Source organism: Hemitrygon akajei, chromosome 12, assembly GCF_048418815.1.
Source record: "Hemitrygon akajei chromosome 12, sHemAka1.3, whole genome shotgun sequence".
Lineage (NCBI taxonomy): Eukaryota > Metazoa > Chordata > Chondrichthyes > Myliobatiformes > Dasyatidae > Hemitrygon > Hemitrygon akajei.
In genome coordinates this window covers 88,252,656-88,272,494 of record NC_133135.1, presented here as the reverse complement: position 1 = coordinate 88,272,494, position 19,839 = coordinate 88,252,656, and the positions used below count along the sequence as shown (strand labels likewise).

The following is a 19,839-nucleotide window of genomic DNA, read 5'->3' as shown; positions in this document are numbered from 1 at the left end:
CACAGAAATCCTGTGTGCTCACCTGCCTCTAATCCATATTGTTATGACGTTTTTACCAAGAAGCTATCATTCTCAGGCAGGAAAATATACCTCGACAGGTTATTAAGGGAAAGACTATATGATATTTTTGCTGTTTTCCTGTGAACAGGGTGCTTTTGACTCTGGTCTGAATAGCCTGGTTCTGTGTTGATGTACAGCATGGAGGGGAACCTGCAGGTGGTGGTGTTCCTATGTGTGCTTTTTAGTAGTTGAGGCTGCATGTTTGGGAAGTGCTGTTACTTGCCCTGGCTATCCAATGCTTTGTCATTCTCTGATCTTTTACCTCAGCGCTACTTTCCGGCATGAACTCTGCACCCATTGATTGCCTGAATGCTTCTGGTGATGGATGGGGGTGCCAGTAAGGTGGAGTGTTTTATGGTGTGCAGAGCTGTAATCTAATCCGTTGGTTGTGGTTGTGGTTGTGGTCGTGGGCTTGCCCAGATCTGTCAGTTGCATGTTGTTTAATATACTGGAGATTCACCGTACTGGTGTTTCATCTCTCAGGGAGTCTAGTGCTGCTCCTAGTGTGTCTTTCTGTACTGAAACAAGTCTGCTCTCCTGGCTAATGGTTTAGTGAAGGATAACAGTGATAGGGTGGGTTCAGAGCAAGTAGTCTATGGTACAATAAACAGGGCCAACTTTCTAAGAAACCAGGAAGCTATAGCAACTTCTCCCAATAAAAGCAGACCAATTTCTCCAAAAGTCTGCAATGAGTGGGGAATAATTTCATACATACTTGTAGCTATTTTGCCAACAGGCTTGGTTTAAAAGTACTGTCAACATACTCTGTTTGAGGTAAATGATTCAGTGTAGGTTGTAGGTTACTGTCCCTGGTGGAGAACAGGGACTGATCTTGCTGGAGCTGAATGCCTCACTAATCAGAATTCTCTCTATGCCTCTCTGTCCAACATCCTCATCCAGTATAACTTGCCTCACAGCTTCTGTGTCTCAGACTCGATCCTGACCTCAGATGCTGTCTCCATGGAGTTTGCATGATCTCTGTGTGATGGCATATGAGTTTCCTCCAGGCATTCTGGTTTCTTTCCACATCCAAAAAAAGGTGCAAGTTGGGAGCTAGTTGGTCACTATAAACTAGTGATCTCGTGTAGGTGGGTGACAGGGGAAAGGGTGGAGAAGTGATAATGGGTGTCAATATGCATGTGAGAAAGAAAGAAGCTCCAGAGAAATGGGACTGATGGAGAATGCTGTACTGGATGCCAGAATGGAGATGTTAGGCAGACAGTGGTACCACTGAGCTGACATTGATCCAGTGTGAACAACAGGGAATCTGGGATTTTTCCATTACAAAAAGCAAGTGGACAATCCACTCCAAGGTTGCGTAAAAAAACTACCGTACTTTTCAGGGTGACAATCGAGATTTTGAAGCAGAGTTTCGTGGTAGTTTTTCTGAGTATGAGGAGCGATCAATCAGCAAGAAGTATTCATTAGAATAATTCAAGTGCAAGTGGAGCGGCCATTCATCTGGATTGTGCCACACTTTAAAGTGGCTTTGGCTCATCTGGCTTAGGTGAGGCAAATTGTCTTGCAAGTTACTCTCTCTCTGCCCTTATTTGCTCATTCTTCATCTGTTAGGGCATAGTAGTTTAGTGAGAATGGCTCTAGGGGCAGTGTGTTGTACTCAGTGTGGGGTGTGGGAAGTCTGGGAGATTTCCAGTCTCCCACAAAAGCACATCTGCACCGGAAGCACTGAGCAGCAGCTCCTGAGAGAATGTATTAAGGAACCGGAGCTGCAGCTCAGTGATGAACGAGGAGGTGATAGACAATCACCCCTAGGTTACAGGAGATGTGTGACTTGTCAGAAGAAGGAGCGGAAATGCACAGACTGTGCAGAGTACACCTGTAGCCATTCCCTCAATAAGAAGCATACAAATTTAGATACTAACAGAGGGGAGCCACAGTGATCAGGTCACCGTGGTTCACACCCCGCCCCCCCCCACTTTCTTACTCTGAACTCTGATGCCTTATCTTTTTTTCTCCAGTCCTGATGAAGTGTCTCAGCCTAAAATGTCGACTACACTCTTTTTCATTGATGTTGCCTGGCCTGCTGAGTTCCTCCAGCATTTTGTATGTGTTGCTAGGCCATAATCAACATGGTTTCCTCAAGGGAAAATCTTGCCTGACAAATTTGTTGGAGTTCTTTGAAGAAATAACAAGCAGGATAGACAAACGAGAATCAGACGATGTTGTGTACTTGGATTTTCAGAAGGCGTTTGACAAGGTGCCACACGTGAGGCTGCTTAAAGCAGCGGCTGACTGGCAGAAGGCAAAGAGTGGAAATAAAGGGGGCCTGTATTCACTGGAATTCAGAAGAATGAGGGGTGACCTCATTGAAACCTATTGAATAGTGAAATATAGAGTGGATGTGGAGGGGATGTTTCTTATGGTGGGAGAGTCTCAGAGGTCACAGATTCAGAACAGAGGGGTGTCTTTTTAGAACAGAGATGAGGAAGAATTTCCTTAGACAGAGAGTGGTGAATCTGTGGAATTCTTTGCCGCAGACAGCTGTGGAGACCAAACCTTTATGTCTATATAAGGCAGAAGTTGATAGATTCTTGATTGGTCAGGGCATGGAGGAATATGGGGAGAAGGCAGAAGATTGGGGCTGAGAGGAAAATGGATCAGCCATGATGAAATGGCGTTGCAGATTCAATGGGCCAAATGACCTAATTCTGCTCCTATGTCTTATGGCCTTAATTTATGATTGAGAGGCAAAGGACTTTGGGGAGGGAATGGTGGTTGATAACTATCTGAAATTGGGGACAGATAGAGAGAGGGCAAGAATGTGTGCAATTTTAATCACTTATCTACAGGAAGATGTAAATAAGGTTGAAAGAATACAAAGGAAATTTACAAGGATGCTGCTGAGTCTGGATTACCTGAGTTATAAGGAGAGATTAAATAGGTTAGGACTTTATTCCTTGGAACGTTGAAGATTGAAAGATTTGATAGAGGTATACAACACTATAAGGGATTTAGATAGGGTAAATGCAAGCAGGGTTTTTCCACTAAGGTTGGGTGGGACAATGAGCGGTCATGGGTTAAGGGTGAAAGGTGAAAAGTTTAAGAGAAATCTGAGGAAAAACTTCTTCATTCAGAGAATCGTAAGAGTGTGGAATGAGCTACCAGCAGAAGTGGTGCATGTGATTTCGATTTCAACATTTAAAGGAAGTTTGGATAGGTACATGGATGGTAGGGCTATGGAGAGCTGTGGTCCCGGTGCAGTGCAGGTTGATGGGAGAAAGCAGTTTAAATAGTTCAGTACAGACTATATGGGCCAAAGGGCCCGTTTCTGTGCTGTACTTTTCTATTACTCTATGTCCGGATTAAGAGAGTGAAAAAAAAGACTAAAACCCCGACATTTTAAAACTTGTTCATAACCTGAAGGAATAAACCACTTGGCTGAAATTATTCACTTTCTGGGCCAAAGAGGTTGATTGAGAATTGGTAATAATTATTCAGTTTAATAATTACTAGACATAACTTTCTAGGGTGAGTTTAATGGGAAATTAATAGGCAAATCTGTTCTTAAAATTAGTAAAGAACCCAAAGGCAAGAATCCATTTCAGTTAGGCATAAAGTGGAGCAGTGTCTGAGACCTTCAACTCATTATGTATCTATTTAGCCTCCTTTTCAGCATGTTCCAACCTTATTCTTCAGGGTTTGCAGATTTTAAAAAATTGAATTCGTGGTAGTATTTTCAAGGATTCTTCATCTCATGTTCTTGGTATTTATTGTTTATTTATTTATTATTACTTCTTTCATGTTGTATTTGCACATTTTGTTGTCTTTTGCACAGTGGTTGGATGCCCAGATGGTGCTGTCTTTCATTCATTCTATTATTGTTATTATTCTATTATAGATTTATTGAGTAGTCCTGCAGGAAAATAAATCTCAGGGTTGTTAATGGTGACATATACCTGTATGTCCTTTGAACTTTGAACAAGAACTGTGGATGAAATGCAGCAGGAGGAATGAGCAAAACTGATCTTTGAAATTCTAGTTCCAGGGAAGCATTCGGCACGGAAACAGCCCACACCAACCAGCAGCCTCCCTGTTAGAGCCATAGAGAGATACAACATGGCAGAAGGCCCATCAGCCCACAGACTGCGTCTGACCATCAGCCACCTAATTACGCCAATCCAACATTAATTGCTTTTCATTCTCCTTACATTCTTAACTGCCTTTGGGTTCCACCACTCATCTACGTATCTGGGGCTATTTATGCAGCCAATTAACCTATTAACTCACAAACGTTTTGGATGCAAGGCACATGCGGGAAACCCACAATATCCCAAGGAGGATGTGCAAACTCCCCAGAGAGAGCATCAGAGGTCAGGATTGAACATGGATTTCTGATGCTGTGAGGCAGCGGCTCTCCGAGCTGCCCATCTTTGTTGAGATGAAGCCTTCAGCTGACTGCAGATCTTTTTCATGCTCCAGTTACCCTCCACAGTGATGGTCCATGCATTAAATTCAGCTCTCTGTGTTCCAGTTACTCCCTCTGCACTGGACCATGGGCTATAGAACTTCTGCCTTATCTTGTTTCACAGTTTCAATCGCTCTGAAAATTCACTCCACCCACTAACCAGCAGACTGTCTATAGGTTGTCATAAACAGGGGAGATTCTGAAGATGCTGGAAATGCAGAATATTAAAAATTGTACATATGTATGTGTACATATGTGTATGTTCACACACACACACACACACACACACACACACACACACACACACACACACACACACACACACACACACACACACACACACACACACACACACACACACACACACACACACACACACACACACCCCCCCCCCCGTGGGTATAAATCCCACACTGCCTGCCCGAAAAGCACTGTGTGCACCTGCATCCAGAGGCACTGCAGTAATTCAAGAAATTCATTCCTCACCACCTCCTTGAGAAAATTAGGGACAGGCAATAAATGCAGGGTATCCCCGGGACATCCAGATACTGAAATTTAAAAAAAATAAATGACACATTTCTCTCTCTTTGATCAAATAAATGAATCACTTGCTAGTTTACAGTTTTCCTTCTACATTCCAGTTAAATTAGATTTTTATTTGCACAACACTTTCCAGATTCCTGTTGCTTTACGATGTGTCAGTTCCTGGATTGCACGACTTGCTCTTTCATGGGTCACCATCCTTTCCGACTGCTCATTGATCTTTTTGTGACCCCTAGTGTCACAGGGGTTAAAGTTATTATTTCTTGATTGTTTAATCTTCCAGGGTATTTGTCCCTGCTCAGGTCCCAGGTAACCTGCACGATGTTCAACTCACTCCCTAGAACCATAGAACCATAGAACACTACAGCACAGTACAGGCCCTTCAGCCCTCCATGTTGTGCTGACCCATATAATCCTTAAAAAAAAGTACTAAACCCACACTACCCCATAACCTTCCATTTTTCTTTCATCCATGTGTCTGTCCAAGAGGCTCTTAAATACCCCTAATGTTTTAGCCTCCACCACCATCCCTGGCAAGTCATTCCAGGCACTCACAACCCTCTGTGTAAAAAAACTTACCCTTGATGTCTCCCCTAAACTTCCCTCCCTTAATTTTGTACATATGCTCTCTGGTGTTTGCTACTGGTGCCCTTGCTTCATATGACTTGTTCTCCAAACCAGGCAACATCCTTGTAGATCTCCACTACACCCTCTCCATAGCTTCCACATCCTTCCTATAATGAGGTGACCAGAATTGAACACAATACTCTAAGTGCGGTCTCACCAGAGATTTGTAGAGTTGCAACATGACCTCTCTACTCTTGAACTCAGTCTCCCTGTTAATGAAGCCTAGCATCCCATAGGCCTTCTCAACTACCCTATCAACCTGTGCAGTGACCTTGACGGATGTATGGATTTGAACCCCAAGGTCCCTTTGTTCATCCACACTCTTAAGTAACTGACCATTAATCCTTAATCAATCTTCTGGTTTGTTCTTCCAAAATGCATCACCTTACACTTGTCCGGATTGAACTCCATCTGCCATTTTTCTGCCCAACTCTGCAGCCTGTCTATATCCTCTTGTAACCTTCGACAACCTACAGCTCCATCCACAACTCCTTCAATCTTCGTGTCATCTGCAAACTCACTCACCCATCCTTCCACCTCTACATCCAGGTCATTTATAGAAGTCACAAAGAGCAGGGGTCCCAGGACAGATCCCTGTGGCACTCCATTAGTCACCGACCTCCAGGCAGAATACTTTCCTTCCACAACTACCCTCTACTTTCTTCCTTCAAGCCAATTTTTTATCCAAACAGCCAAGGTTCCACTTATCCCATGCCTCATGACTTTCTGGATGAGTCTCTCGTGAGGGACTTTGTCAAATGCTTTGCTAAAGTCCATGTAGACCACATCCACTGCCCTACCTTCATCAATTTCTTTTGTTACCTCTTCAAAAAACTCAGACTTGTGAGGCACAATCTTCCCTTCACAAAGCCATGTTGACTATCCATGAGTACTGTACTTCTCCAAATGCTCGTAGATCCTATCCTTAAGAATCCTTTCCAGTAGTTTGCAGACCACCAACATAAGACTCACTGGTCCATAGTTCCCAGGTTTCTCCCTATTACCTTTTTTGAACAAAGGAACTATATTTGCCATTCTCCAGTACTCCGGCACTTCCCCCGCAGCCAAAGAGGATTCAAAGATCATAGCTAATGCTCCTGTGATCTCTTCTCTCAATTCCTGCAACAACCTGGGGTGTATCATATCCGGCCCTGGGGATTTATCAATCTTAATGTTTTTAAGAAGATCCAGCACTTCTTCTTCCTTAATCTCCACATTGTCCTGCACACAGGCCTGCTCTACTTCAACCTCATCCTGATCATGATCCTTTTCACTTGTGAATACTGAAGCAAAGTATTCATTTAGGACCTCCCCAACCTCCTCTGCTTCCAGGCACATGTTGCCTTCTTTGTCCTTTAGTGGTCCCACCTTCGTTCTCGTCATCCTCCTATCCTTCACATACGAATAGAACGCCTTGGGGTTCTCGTTAATCCTACATGCCAAAGCCTTCTCATGCCCCCTTCGAGCTCTCCTAAGTCCTTTCTTTAGCTCCTTCCTGGCTACCTTATATTTCTCATAAGCCCCTCCTACTTCCTGCTTCTTATATCTAACATATGCTTCCTTTTTCCTCGACGAGTTGCCTCACATGTTTCGTCAGCCATGGTTCCCTTTTCCTACCATTTTTTCCTTGCCTCAGTTGGACAAACCTATCCTGAACCCAGCTCAAGTGGTCCCTAAACTTCTCCCACATTACTTCTGTGCTTTCCCTTTTGAACATCTGTTTCCAATTTACTCTCGTTAGTTCCTGCCTCATCCCTTCAAAGTTAGCCCTTCACCAGTTAAGCACTTTATCATTTTGTCTGATTTTATCCCTTTCCATAGCTATGCTGAAGCTAAGGGAGTTGTGGTCACTCTCAACAAAATGGTCCCCCACCAAGATGTCTGTCACCTGACTAGATTCATTACCCAGAACTAGATCCAGTATAGCCTCTCCTCTCATCGGCCGGTCCACATACTGTGTCAGGAATCCTTCTTGAACACACCTGACAAATTCAGCCCCATCTATCCCCCTTGCACTCAGGAGGTGCCAGTCAATATAAGGAAAGTTGAAATCACCCATTACTACTACCCTATATTTCCTGCACCATTCTAAAGTCTGCCTGCTTATCTGCTCCTCGGTGTCCCGAGGGCTATTTGGGGGCCTATAGACTACTCCCAGCTCAGTGATTGATCCCTTCCTATTTCTGACTTCCACCCAGACTGACTCCATGGGCACTCCTTCTGCAGCGTCCTCCCTTTCTATAGCCATGATACTATCCCTGACCAGCAATGCCACTCCCCCCCCCCCTTTTTCTACCTCACATCCTATTCCTTTTAAAACACCTGAACCCCAGGACCTGCATCATCTAATCCTGCCCTTCCTCCAACCAAGTTTCAGTAACGGCCACAACCTCGTTGTTCCACGTACTAATCCATGCTCTAAGTTCATCCTCCTTGTTCCTAATACTCCTAGCATTGAAGTAGACACATTTCAACCCCTTTAACTGGCTACAATTATGTTCTGTCCCCTGCCTGTCCTTCCTCATCAACTCAGAACTCTTAGCATCATGCCCTTGTCCTTCTACCTTAATCCCTGCACTCACATTCTGATTCCCACCCCACTGCCAAACTAGTTTAAACCCTCCCCAACAGGTCTATCAAACCTGCCCGCCAGGATATTGGTCCCCCTGGGATTCAAATGCAACCCGTCCTTTTTGTGCAGGTCATACCTGCCCCAAAAGAGGTCCCAATGATGCAGAAATCTGAATCCCTGCCCTCTGTTCCAATCCCTCAGCCATGCATTTATCCTCCACCTCATTCTATTCCTATTCTCACTGTCGCGTGACACTGGCAGTAATCCCGAGATTACTACCTTTGAGGTCCTGCTTTTCAACTTCCTTCCTAACTCCCTGTAGTCTTCTTTCAGGACCTCTTCCCTTTTCCTACCTATGTTATTGGTACCAATATGTACCACGACCTCTGGCTGTTCTCCCTCCCACCGCAGGATATCTTGGACGCGATCAGAAACATCCCGGACCCTGGCAGCTGGGAGGCAAACTACCGTCCGAGTTTCTTTCCTGCGTCCACAGAATTGCCTGTCTGAACCCCTGACTATAGAGTCCACTCCTGTGGTGTCAGTCCATAGGTTGTGGTTTTCTTTTGGTGTGACAATGACATTATTAGTCATTGTTTGAGTTAGACACTGGAATGTGCAATTCCCTGCTGCTACCAGCTATGGGCCCTGAACCTGTATTTCAGGCTGCTTTCTGGTCCCAGTTAACTTTCACCTGTGCCCCTGTTTAAGCATCAACTACGTCTTTCCTTGTGCTGTCTAGTCTTCATCCGTATTTGTGCCAGAGAATGGTTTAAAGATCAGTATTCATGTTCTGTCAATCCAGCTGTATTTACCCAGAGGCTACAAACCAGATTACTCAGTGCCTCCAAGTCACAATTTTTCTTCCTTTAGTTTGGCTCCCAAATGGCACATTTAATTTCTCTTTCCATATATTCCTGACCTCGATTTCTATCCCATTTCTATTCCTAACTGTTAAATTTGTCTCCGTGTCAAAGTTCTTGGTTACTCTCTTTCAATCCATTATTTACAGCTTACTCTTCTATCCTGGTTAATCCTCCTCAAAGGATTCCTGATTTATTTCCATTTCCCAGTTAATCCTCCTTTGTGCCTAGTTAATGCTTTCTGTATCAATATTACTGATCTCTTTATGTACCAAGTAATCCTATCCATTTCACTTCATGGATACCAGATCTTCCCAATGTAGCCATTAACTCTTTATTTCAATCCTCAAATGACAGTTTTCTTTCCAGTACTATATTGCAATTAATTCTGATTAGTACCTGGTGCTGGATAAATGATAACTCTCATCCTTGCCCCGTTCAATCACAGCTCTTCTGTGTTAGGTAATAGATGGCTACTTTTCCCTTGATCTGCTTAGTAATCATCTTCCATGTCTCAGTTAATCATTCTGGTCACTCTGCAGAAATCTCTGTGATTCCAGTTAAGTCTGATTAGTATTTCTTTTCAGATTATAGCTAGCACATCTCTGTGCAGATTTATGGATTATTGGTCTCTCATGTCATTGATAATCTGACTATCCATGAATGCAGTGAAGAACTTGTTCAAAGACCAATTATTGGACCCCGATTACACGCTCATTCTGCTTCAGTCTATGCCCTTTCTTAGATTATTGTTCATTTTCCATTTATTTATTTTTAACGAGCATTATGATTCTCTCTCTCTAATCCCCTTTGGATTGTTAATCTCTCTCAATGGTTGAGTTAATTCCTGAATTATACAGCTCTCAATACTCCTCTGTGTCAGACTCCACCTTATAGATCTTTACCATTTTCAGTTACAGAAAGTATCAGAGGAGCCAACAAAGCTTTTTTATCTCCCTGATTTCAGGAGATTCCTCATCCAATTGGAACATCAGTCCCTGGATGAAACCTCTCTTCTTTGACACACGAATGAGAGAATAATGGAGAGTTATAGGCTTTGGAGGAGGGAAGGGTTAGAATGATCTTGAAGTAGGCTAAATCATCGACAGCATTGTGAGCCATTGTGTGCTGAACTGTATGTTCTTCTCCCAATGATCTCTTTGTGTCAGACCATAATTCATAGATCACTCTCCAATTAATTATCCTGCACCCCAATTCATTTTCTCTCTATCCAAACTATTCCTCCTCTGTTTCATGTCTCTAGCCATCCCCAGGTGACACTTAACTTTTTTTGATATGGTAACCTGTCATCATAATTTGTTTATTTTGGTCCTAGTTATTTTTCTTTTCTGTTAATCTAAGAGAACATTTACTTCATGGAGGCATCTTGAACTGGGGTAACAGTTTCATTAAAAAAGGAGTTGCCCTATTTAAGGCATGCGGAGGAATTCCTTTCACTGAAAATTTGTGACCCTGTAGAACTCTCTACCTCAGAGAGTTGTGGCAATGCAGTTACTAAGTATACTCAAGGATGAGACTGGCAAATACTTGAACTCCAAAGGATTGGTTAGAATGCAGGAGGTGATTGAGGATCAGCCATGTCTTAGTGACTGGCCAAGCAGGGTCAATGGATGATAGAGCTACCCCTGCTCCTTTTTCTTGCATCCTTGTTTTTAATTTCTCTTTGAAACCATTAATTCTTCTTCGTCTCTTGGCCCAAGCATCACGGATCCCTGCACCTCATTTAATTGTATTTCCTGTTAGTCAATAGGATTGAGATCTCCCTTAATATGGCTGCGTATCATTGCAATTGCAGATCTCTCTTCATTTCCTTGTGAATTCTCCTCTGAGTTGATACCTAGATATAAATTTCTCTCTGTATCTCAGGCTACGTCCACACTAGACCGGATAATTTTGGAAACACTGGTTTCACGTAAAAACGATAGGTGTCCACACTATGTGTTTTAAAAAATATCTCTATCCACAATGAAATGGAGATTTTGGCAAATCTCCTCCTCCTGCGCATGCGCAGGACACATCTACCGAAAACAAACATGTTTGGTGTCGAATCTTGCCGTAAAAGTGCGCATTTGCATAATTATAGACTAGAAAAACTTAAACCGATGGACAGCTGTTGGCTTTCGCGCAGGAGAACTTAAAATTAAAAAAAAAACAAATACGGAGGCAACCGACAGGACATGGACAGATTGACCTGGTTGACGACGAACATTGAAAAACTGACTAACTCAGTTGCATTAATAAAGCACCTTGTCAAATGTATAAAACATGTCTGCATCAGTGTTATCTTGTATTTCCATACAATGTTAAATTAGGCTGTTACACATCTATTGTCAGAGAAGTACTTGCATAAATAGGTAAACCACCTTCATACCAGCAAGGACAGAAAACAGGGCAAAGTGAGTTTACTTATTTATTCTGTAAGTAATGGGTCAAAATATTTGGTGAGTACATTTCTAACTCTTCTGGCGTCAGTTTCGTTGCCATCTGTTCTGAAATTGTTAGGTTGCGTTCAAGAAAACAATGAAATAGCGCGCTACCGTTGGACAGCATTTTCAGATTTCTCCGGTTACCCTGTCCACACTGATCCGGTCAATCCGGCGTTTTCAAAAATACACACTTTGGAGAGTGTCTCTGAAAAGCTCCGGCTTTGGGGGATGAAAACGCTGTTTTAGTGTGGACGAAGGGTATAAACGAAAAGAAAAAGCTTCGGTTACGGATTTATCTGGTGTAGTGTGGACGTAGCCTCAGTTGTTCTTGCTCTTGTTTCTGTTCGCAGATCTCTTTGTTTTGCCCTATTATTATGCTAATTTACAGATCTCCCTCCATGACCCAGTTAATTCATCATCCACCCGGAATGTGCATAAAATAATCCCCCCAGTGCCCATTCTCCTCTCAACCCTGACCTTTCCCTTTTCCATGAATATACATTCACTCTCTTGTCCCTGTTCCTTCCTGCCACTCTCACTTCCTTCACCCCTCTCCTCTCCAGTATTTCGTTTGCTTTCCATTCTCCTCTCGCTAAATGTTTTATCACAAGCCTCACCACAGAGAACATCCTATTATGGTCTGGCATGGCAACTGCTCTGTCTGCAATCGCACCAAGATGCAGAGATTTACGACTACAACTTAGTCTGTTGATTCTCTCTACACTTGACACTTCCTTGGTAAAGCAGCCAGCATGATCAATCACCCCTCCTGCCATGTCTTAGCACCTACCTACCCACCGGGCAGAAGATACAAAGCCTGAGCATGTACCACCAAACTCAAAGACAGCTTCTATCCCACTGTTGAATGGCTCCTTAGTACAATGGGATGGATCTTGACCTCACAATGTACTTTGACCTGGACTTGAACCTTAACATCTGCCTGCACTGCACTTTCTTTGTAACTGTAACGCTATACTCTGCATTCAGCTTTTCCCCTTTTGATATAGTTGGAGTGATCTGCCTTGATGGCATTCAGATAAAAGCTTTTCAGTGCATCTCAGTACATGTTGTAACAACAAACCAATTGCCAGTGTTATGATTCATCAGGGCACAGTAGTTTTGCTATTTGCCCTATTGAGTATATGTTGGCTCTCAGAGCCAACCCCATCAATCCCATACCCCCTCCCCTTTCCCTGTAATCTATGTCCATAACTTTGCCCAAATTCTTGTACAGTCATCTTCAGTGGCCAATTAACCTTTCTTACCTGCACAGTTTTGGGATGTGGAGCACTTTCTCTTACAGAACTACTTTTATTACACATTCAAACCACTACACTAATGTACAATCATATTGCAAAAGCAGAGAGACCAGATAAATCATAAATAATAGACCTTCTCGTTCTCATCAGCCCCTGTGGTGCCCAGTTGTCCCGAAACACTTCATGTTACCTGAGGATGCTGCACGTTCTTTGTCAACAGCTAACCAGGCATGGGAACGCGAGTGCTTGGGGTAAACCTGTAGGTCATGGGGAGAATGTGCAAACTCCAGGGTGGAGGTCAGGATTGAACCCTCATTGGAGCTGTGATGCAGCAGCTCTCTCTCTCTGCTCTGCCACGCTCTTTTGTTCCCCTGCATCCCTTTTCACATCTATTTTTCTCTGCTATCTGTGGATCTTCCTCTCTTGTGTGTTTGTTCCTTCCTCCTATCTAATTTTCTTCCTTTCCCTGTAATGTATCACCTCGTATGGAGTTGACAAAACACCACACTCTCTTCCAACACTCACAACATTCAACAGAATAAATGAGCTTCCCCTATTTGGTTCCTAATGGCCTTATGCACAGTTGAAGTGCCACTACTCATTGTTATGGATGGTGGGTGGGGATATTTCTCTACCAAAGCAGGTGTAAGATGTTCCTTCCCTCCACTAGCTTGCAGGTCAGCCTTGGACAAGGTGTAGCACCTCCTTAGCCCCTAATTAGGGTCATGTGAAGTCATGGGAGCAGGTAGTGGATGATCGTATGGGTATTTGGTGCACATCATAATTCCTAGTTATGCAACCACTGACTCTAGGCAGACAATCTCTGAAGAATATTGGTAATGGCCAGGGTCATTCTTCTTGTAAAGGAACTGCCCAGGAGAAGGCAATGGCAAACCGCTTCTGTAGAAAAAATTGCCAGGAACAGTTATGGTCAAGGAGATCATGATTGTCCATGTCATATGACATGGCACATGGTGATAGTGACTCATGGTTAAGGCAGATGCTGGATCTTATGCCCAAAATTGCTCCTCGTGTACAATGAAATAGCTTAAGGAATTCAAAGATGCTTCCAGTCATTTCTCCCCAATGTTGATATAAAATGTTGGAGGTTGGTAGTTGGTGAAATGATTGACAGCCGGGGGGACGAAATCTATGAATGCTTCAATAGTGGAAAGTGGCAGTAACGTTCTGATTTTTGTGTTTGTCCAACTTGCTTGAAAATTGTCACTGAAATTGCTTCATGTACACTTTTGGACAGTGCATTCTCTATCATAACAGTCAGCTTTGTAATTACTTTCTCCCCTCATCTCTCCCATGTTTTATTTCGCTAACTGCGTCTGTGCACCTTGCCACAGTTACCTCCACCTCTGCAGTTTGGTTCCCATTATTCATTTCCTCATAACCCTTAAATATGTTTTTAAAAGTTTTATCAAACTTCCTTTAAACCTTCTCCAATGAAAGGAGAAAAATCCTCAATGTATTTATGTGTAATCTGTAAATAATGCTGGAAGATGTAGAAATGTTATCACTTGTACGTACAGGACATAAGCATCTGTAGGCAGCTTCTTGTTGTCAGTATAGAATAACTCCCCTCTTCCTGTAACTCTCACTGTAAATCGAGTGTATCTGCAGTGTCCACAGACCACTTTAGAATGCATTACAACTAGAGAAAAGAAAGTTGGAAGCAGCAGGAAAAGTGGAAAAACAAAACAGGGGAAAAGAAACAGCGTGGCTTATTTTTAAAAAATTGTACTTACCTGAGGACTCAGTGAAAACTCCAAGACTACAACCAAAAATCCGCAGTGAATAGGCCCCTTTGTTGAATATGTGGGTTGCCTGGGTCAGTTCAAAGGAAAACGAAGGGAACACCAGCCATGTCTGTGAAACAGAAGCTGCACTGGGCAATTTATAACACAAAACATAGGCAAATCTGGAAATAATGGAGCATCAGCACAGTTTCTCTTATGGAGTCATAAAGAGGAAATCTGCCCAATATTTCAGGTGCTGCAGCTGACAGAACAGTTCATTTGCACAGCAGCTGTGTTAAAAAACAGCAATAGCAAGAGACAGCAACACTTTATGATCACAGTCCCAGCTGACAGGAAGTTATTACAGATGTGCAAACTGTTCCTTGCTGGAAGACAGCACATGTGACAAGCTCTTCAGTACATATGTCCCCTGGTTTATATTTCCTCCACCTCCCTTAAAACCATGCCATTTTCCTTCACCTCCTTTCATGATTCTTTCTATTGAATTGGATCTCATTTTCCTGTGCACTGCTACTTATTGTTCACTTCGCCAGTTTGTCTACCACTTCCTGAGGGCACACACAATATCCCTTGCCCATATTATGCCAGCTATAATTAATTCCAGGTTTTATATATATATATATATATATATATATATATATATATATATATATATATATACACACACACACACACACACACGCGCACACGCGCACACACACACACACACACTCCATCAAACCTAGAGGGATACAACCTCACTTTGTCTGAATTGATCCCCACTCTCTCTACTCAGTTTTGCAACCCCAGGCATGGGTTTCATTTTCTGCACTCGCCTATGATATGTAACACCCTGGGAAAGGTTTCATTGCTAATGGTCTTTCTGTGGAAGCAGTATTTGGGTTGTGGTTTGAGATAACAGGTGCTTCAGAATGTGAGCTGGGTCCATGGTTCGGTGGGAGATGAAGAGGGAAGACGCTGGAGAGAACCAGTTGTAGGAATCGACCCAGTGGGGGACCGTGATTCGATGGAGCCAGGTGCCGAGATCGACTGAGGATTGGTGAAGATGAATTTTGGGAAGAATTGTGTTCCAACCTGTGCACATTTGTCTGTTTAATTATAATGGGCCCTTTTGTTTTTCTCTTTCTTTTCTTTACTAATCCTTCAGTTAAGATTCATATCGTATGCAATGTGCTGTCTGTTGTTTCTTGGCACTGAGTTGTAACAGGGTAGCAAATTACACAGCATTCACACAAACTGAGGCTTGGGGTGGGAGAGCCTTCTCAATCGCATGGGTTTGATGGGACTGAAGTGTGTGTTCCCTAGACTTACGCAGCCAAGGAAACCAACAGGGTTTCACATATGAGACCTTAACAAATTTGTTTTGTGATCTAATATTTACAGTCACAGGATCACCTCTACTTTGATACTTCTCCAAAGAGCCCAGTTGTTTGTCATCCAGACTGGAAAAGAGGGATAGCTGATTGCCTGTGTTTGGTAACTATTATTTTGCAAGACATCTCCTGGATACTATTCCAAGTGACAACATATCCATGCCTTCTGTTTAAAAGTAACTGGTTAGACGAAAGTGCATTCAGAAAATGTGTTCAGTTTCCATAAGATAATATCACAGTTATATCTGGATCCCATTGTAGAACTCAGACTAACTGACATTTTTGGTATCCAGGAGCTGAATATTATGTAAGAGTATCCAGTAGTAGGAAAAGCCATTACTAAATTTTGTTGACCTCAATTAATTTTTAGCCTTGTTTTTTGGGGAGATTCCAATTAATTGTGATGCAAAAGGTGCAAGAGAGGTTGTTTACTGTCAAGGCTATATTCAGCTTACTCAGCTGGCTTCTGGTGATAAAGTGAAGTGTGGGTCCCATGGGAGGTGGAATAAGTTGCTTATGAAATTAACACATACCTCATGCATGACTTGAGACTTGAATGAATAATTCTCACTGTGTCATATCCTTCAGAAAAGGCATCCCAGATAACAACCCATGTTAAAGATGTCCAAGCTCATCGCGCTAGTCATGGTTTCGGAGTGGGGTGGAGCAGTGATGCAGGAGATGGAAGAGGTCTGGTGGATCTGTGATGGGATGGGGACAGGATTGCACTTAAACTATCTGGCATTCAGGAGAGGCAGTCATGGTCACTAATTGAAAGTTTTTATGATAACAGAACTGGCCAAAGGACATTGAATAACATTTGTGAATTCTGGTATCATACGACAAACCCAACACTTGATAAATCAACACACACAAAATGCTGGAGGAGCTCAGCAGGCCAGGCAGCATCTATGGTAAAGAGTACAGTGGACTTTTCAGGCCAAAACCCAGTTCTTGGCTCAAAACGACGACTGTACTCTTTTCCATAGATGCTGCCTGGCCTGCTGAGTTCCTCCAGCATTTTGTGTGTTGCTTGGATTTCCAACATCTGCAGATTTTCTCTTGATAAATCAAGATTGATAAATCAGCCATCTAGTATATGGGAACCCTTGAACAAAACCTAAACGAACTGTTTCTTTAAGCGACAGTTGACATATTCATTGAATTACTAAACCAGAATATCGACCAATTTTAATTATCAGTAACAGAAATTCACTGCACTATGAGTTAAACATGGTTAATTGTAGAATATTGAGGAGTACGATGCAGATGCAGGTCCTTCAGCTCACCATGTCTGCACCAATTGGGATGCCAACCAAACTAGTCCCATTGCTCTACACATTGTAAACCCACATTCTCTCTCTGCTCATTTCTCTGCTAAATGCCCATGAGATCACCAGATGGAGTTCTAGTTCTGAATAGTTCTCTGTTGAAATCTGAGGACTGCTAGTACTGATCTTCTCCAGGTAACTTAAACACAAAATATTGCTTTTAAGTAAACCAGAAATAAAAGGTTTGAAAATTAGTTTAGCTAGAGAGAATCAAATTCCTACTAACTTATTATGACACACTTATCTCCCAGCAGATCGGCTCCATCTTCGTCCTTCCTTATTTCCATGCATTCCTGCAACTCATTCTCTCTTACATGTCCATCTGGTTTCTTTACTTATTGCCACTTACAAACACTAATGGGGTGATTTACAGCTGTCAGTTAAACTATCAGCACATCCTTGGAGCGCTAGTGGAAGCTTATGTAGTCACTGAAGGAAGATAGATGCTTCAAATAACAGTGCCCGAGGTCAGAATCGAACCAAGGTCACTGGAGTTATGAGGTGGCAGCACTAGCTACTGTGCTACCTTAAATTGCAAATGGATGTTAAGTGTATTAGCAAGAACATAATAAATTGTTGAGCAAGTATTATGAAGTATTATACAAGGGACATTAAAAATGCAGCCAAAAGCTTTAACATGAGTGAAGAAAATGAGGAATGGATGCATAATGATGTCATAATGAGAAAATGCAAAAAGAAGATTCTAGAATACAGTGTGTGGAGAACAAAATTGATCTTGTTTCATTTGGGATATAACAGGTTAGAACACATTTGGAAAATGTATTTGTAGTTGATATTGGCAGGTCCTTTAACTGGCTGTTAGTGCAAAGCTGGAGACTTTGGGTTCAACACAACTTAAGCAGGATTAGAGGCTGAAAGATTTTCTTCCCCATCACCCTCCTCTCAGCAGAGCTAGAAGACTTCTGCACTATGTCACTTTGGGGATGGATTGAAGATACCAGAGGTTTTATTAAGCCTGAGTTTAGATCATGCCCATCCGAACTTGCACCGATTCCCATTCACCTATCCATTCCATTGTGTGGTTCCTGAAGAAGTAACTTCTCATTTCTGTAGTTACATGGGATCATGCAGCCACACAACATAGAAACAACCCCATTATCCTCTGAGTACCTGCTGACTGTCAAGTCCCAGTTTGCATGAACCACATCTCTGCTGCCAATGCCCTAAGCTCTGGTATTCTCTCTAAAACATCTCCAAGTGTTGACAGCTTTCTCCTCCTCTAAAACATTCCTTAAAACCTACTTCACTGACCAAGGATTTGGTCATCTGCGCAGCTACCTCCTGACTATACTAAATGAACTTTTATAAAATAAGTTAATACATTATTGAAGCAAGCCCTTCAGCCCTTTGGGTCAGCAGTGACCCACCAAGTGCTCACTTACACTGGAAATCATTCAGGAAATATGTAGCTCGGATGCTTGATTATTGGGTTGACTTGTTCTCCGATCTTGGCAACTTACTTGCAAACATTTCATCACCATTCAAGGAGATATCATCAGTATGCTGCTGATTGGGGTGTGTCCTCCATGTAGTGTCAGTTATAGGCCACCAATTAAACACTCAATGGCATGGTCTATCGCCAGGCAGAACAGGAAATGAATAGTCGCCACACAACCAATCAGACGAGATTTCCTCCCCACGTCATAATTGAGTTTCTGAAATGGTGACCAATCAGCTGATTGATAAGTATATAAAGGCCAAGCATTTGGAAGACACACTACAATCAACAGCGCACTGATGATGTCTGCTCATATTGTGATGAAACTTTTGCAAATAAATTGCCAAGATTGGAGAACAGGTCAAATGAACCATTAACCACCCGAGATGCACATTTTCTGAATTATTTCCTACAGCTTTGGGCATTAAATACTTAAATGTGCTCACCATCAGAAGAACTTCACCTGCAGGCAAGCCTCCTCACGGGAGCAACTGTTCTTCCTCCATGAATGCTTAAGGTGAAATATACTGTCACAAAGCGACAGTTGCCACCAGTCAACCACCCAATGCCATAGTCTATCGCCTGGCAGAACAGGAGATGTTTGGGTGCCACACAGCCAATCAGTGATGAGATTTCCTCCCCACAGCACGACTGTTTCCAAAATGGAGACCAATGAGTTGACTGATAAGTATATAAAGGTAAAGCATTCAATGGGCACACTACAATCAACAGCACACTGATGACATTTCCTCATATGGCGACAAAATACTTGCAAGTAAATTGCCAAGATCGGAGAACAACTCAACCCAATCATTCACTTCCACTCTTATATGCCCACCAATTATCTCCCCTACACCCCCACCCATTTTCTGCCACTCATCCTACACAGCAAGGACAACATACAGTAAACCAGCTCATCTATGAACCCGCTTGGCCTTGGAATGTGGGTGCAGAGGAAAATGGAGCACAGGTAGTTTGCACAAATTCCTGTCAATCGGGACTGATCCTGGGCTGCTAGTGCCGTGAGACAGCAATTTGACTAGGTGCACCATTCTTTATAATGCTGTTGCCATATACCAATGCAGAATGCATCATGAGTGTGTCTGTTAC

At 42.7% G+C, this 19,839-nt stretch overlaps 1 protein-coding gene across 6 annotated transcripts in view; it reads right to left on the bottom strand.

The window, feature by feature from the left end:
• The window catches only part of fam163aa (family with sequence similarity 163 member Aa), a 198,071-nt gene that overhangs the window by 45,590 nt on the left and 132,642 nt on the right, over positions 1-19,839 (bottom strand). The window contains exon 3 of one of the 6 annotated variants that reach the window (XM_073062429.1): positions 16,473-16,640. The exons of 4 other annotated variants lie outside the window; for them this stretch is intronic. The gene's annotated coding sequence lies outside the window, so the exon portion shown is untranslated. Of the gene's footprint in view, positions 1-14,554; positions 14,702-16,472; positions 16,641-19,839 lie in introns of those variants that run through there. One more of the 6 variants, XM_073062432.1, reaches the window with a different exon arrangement.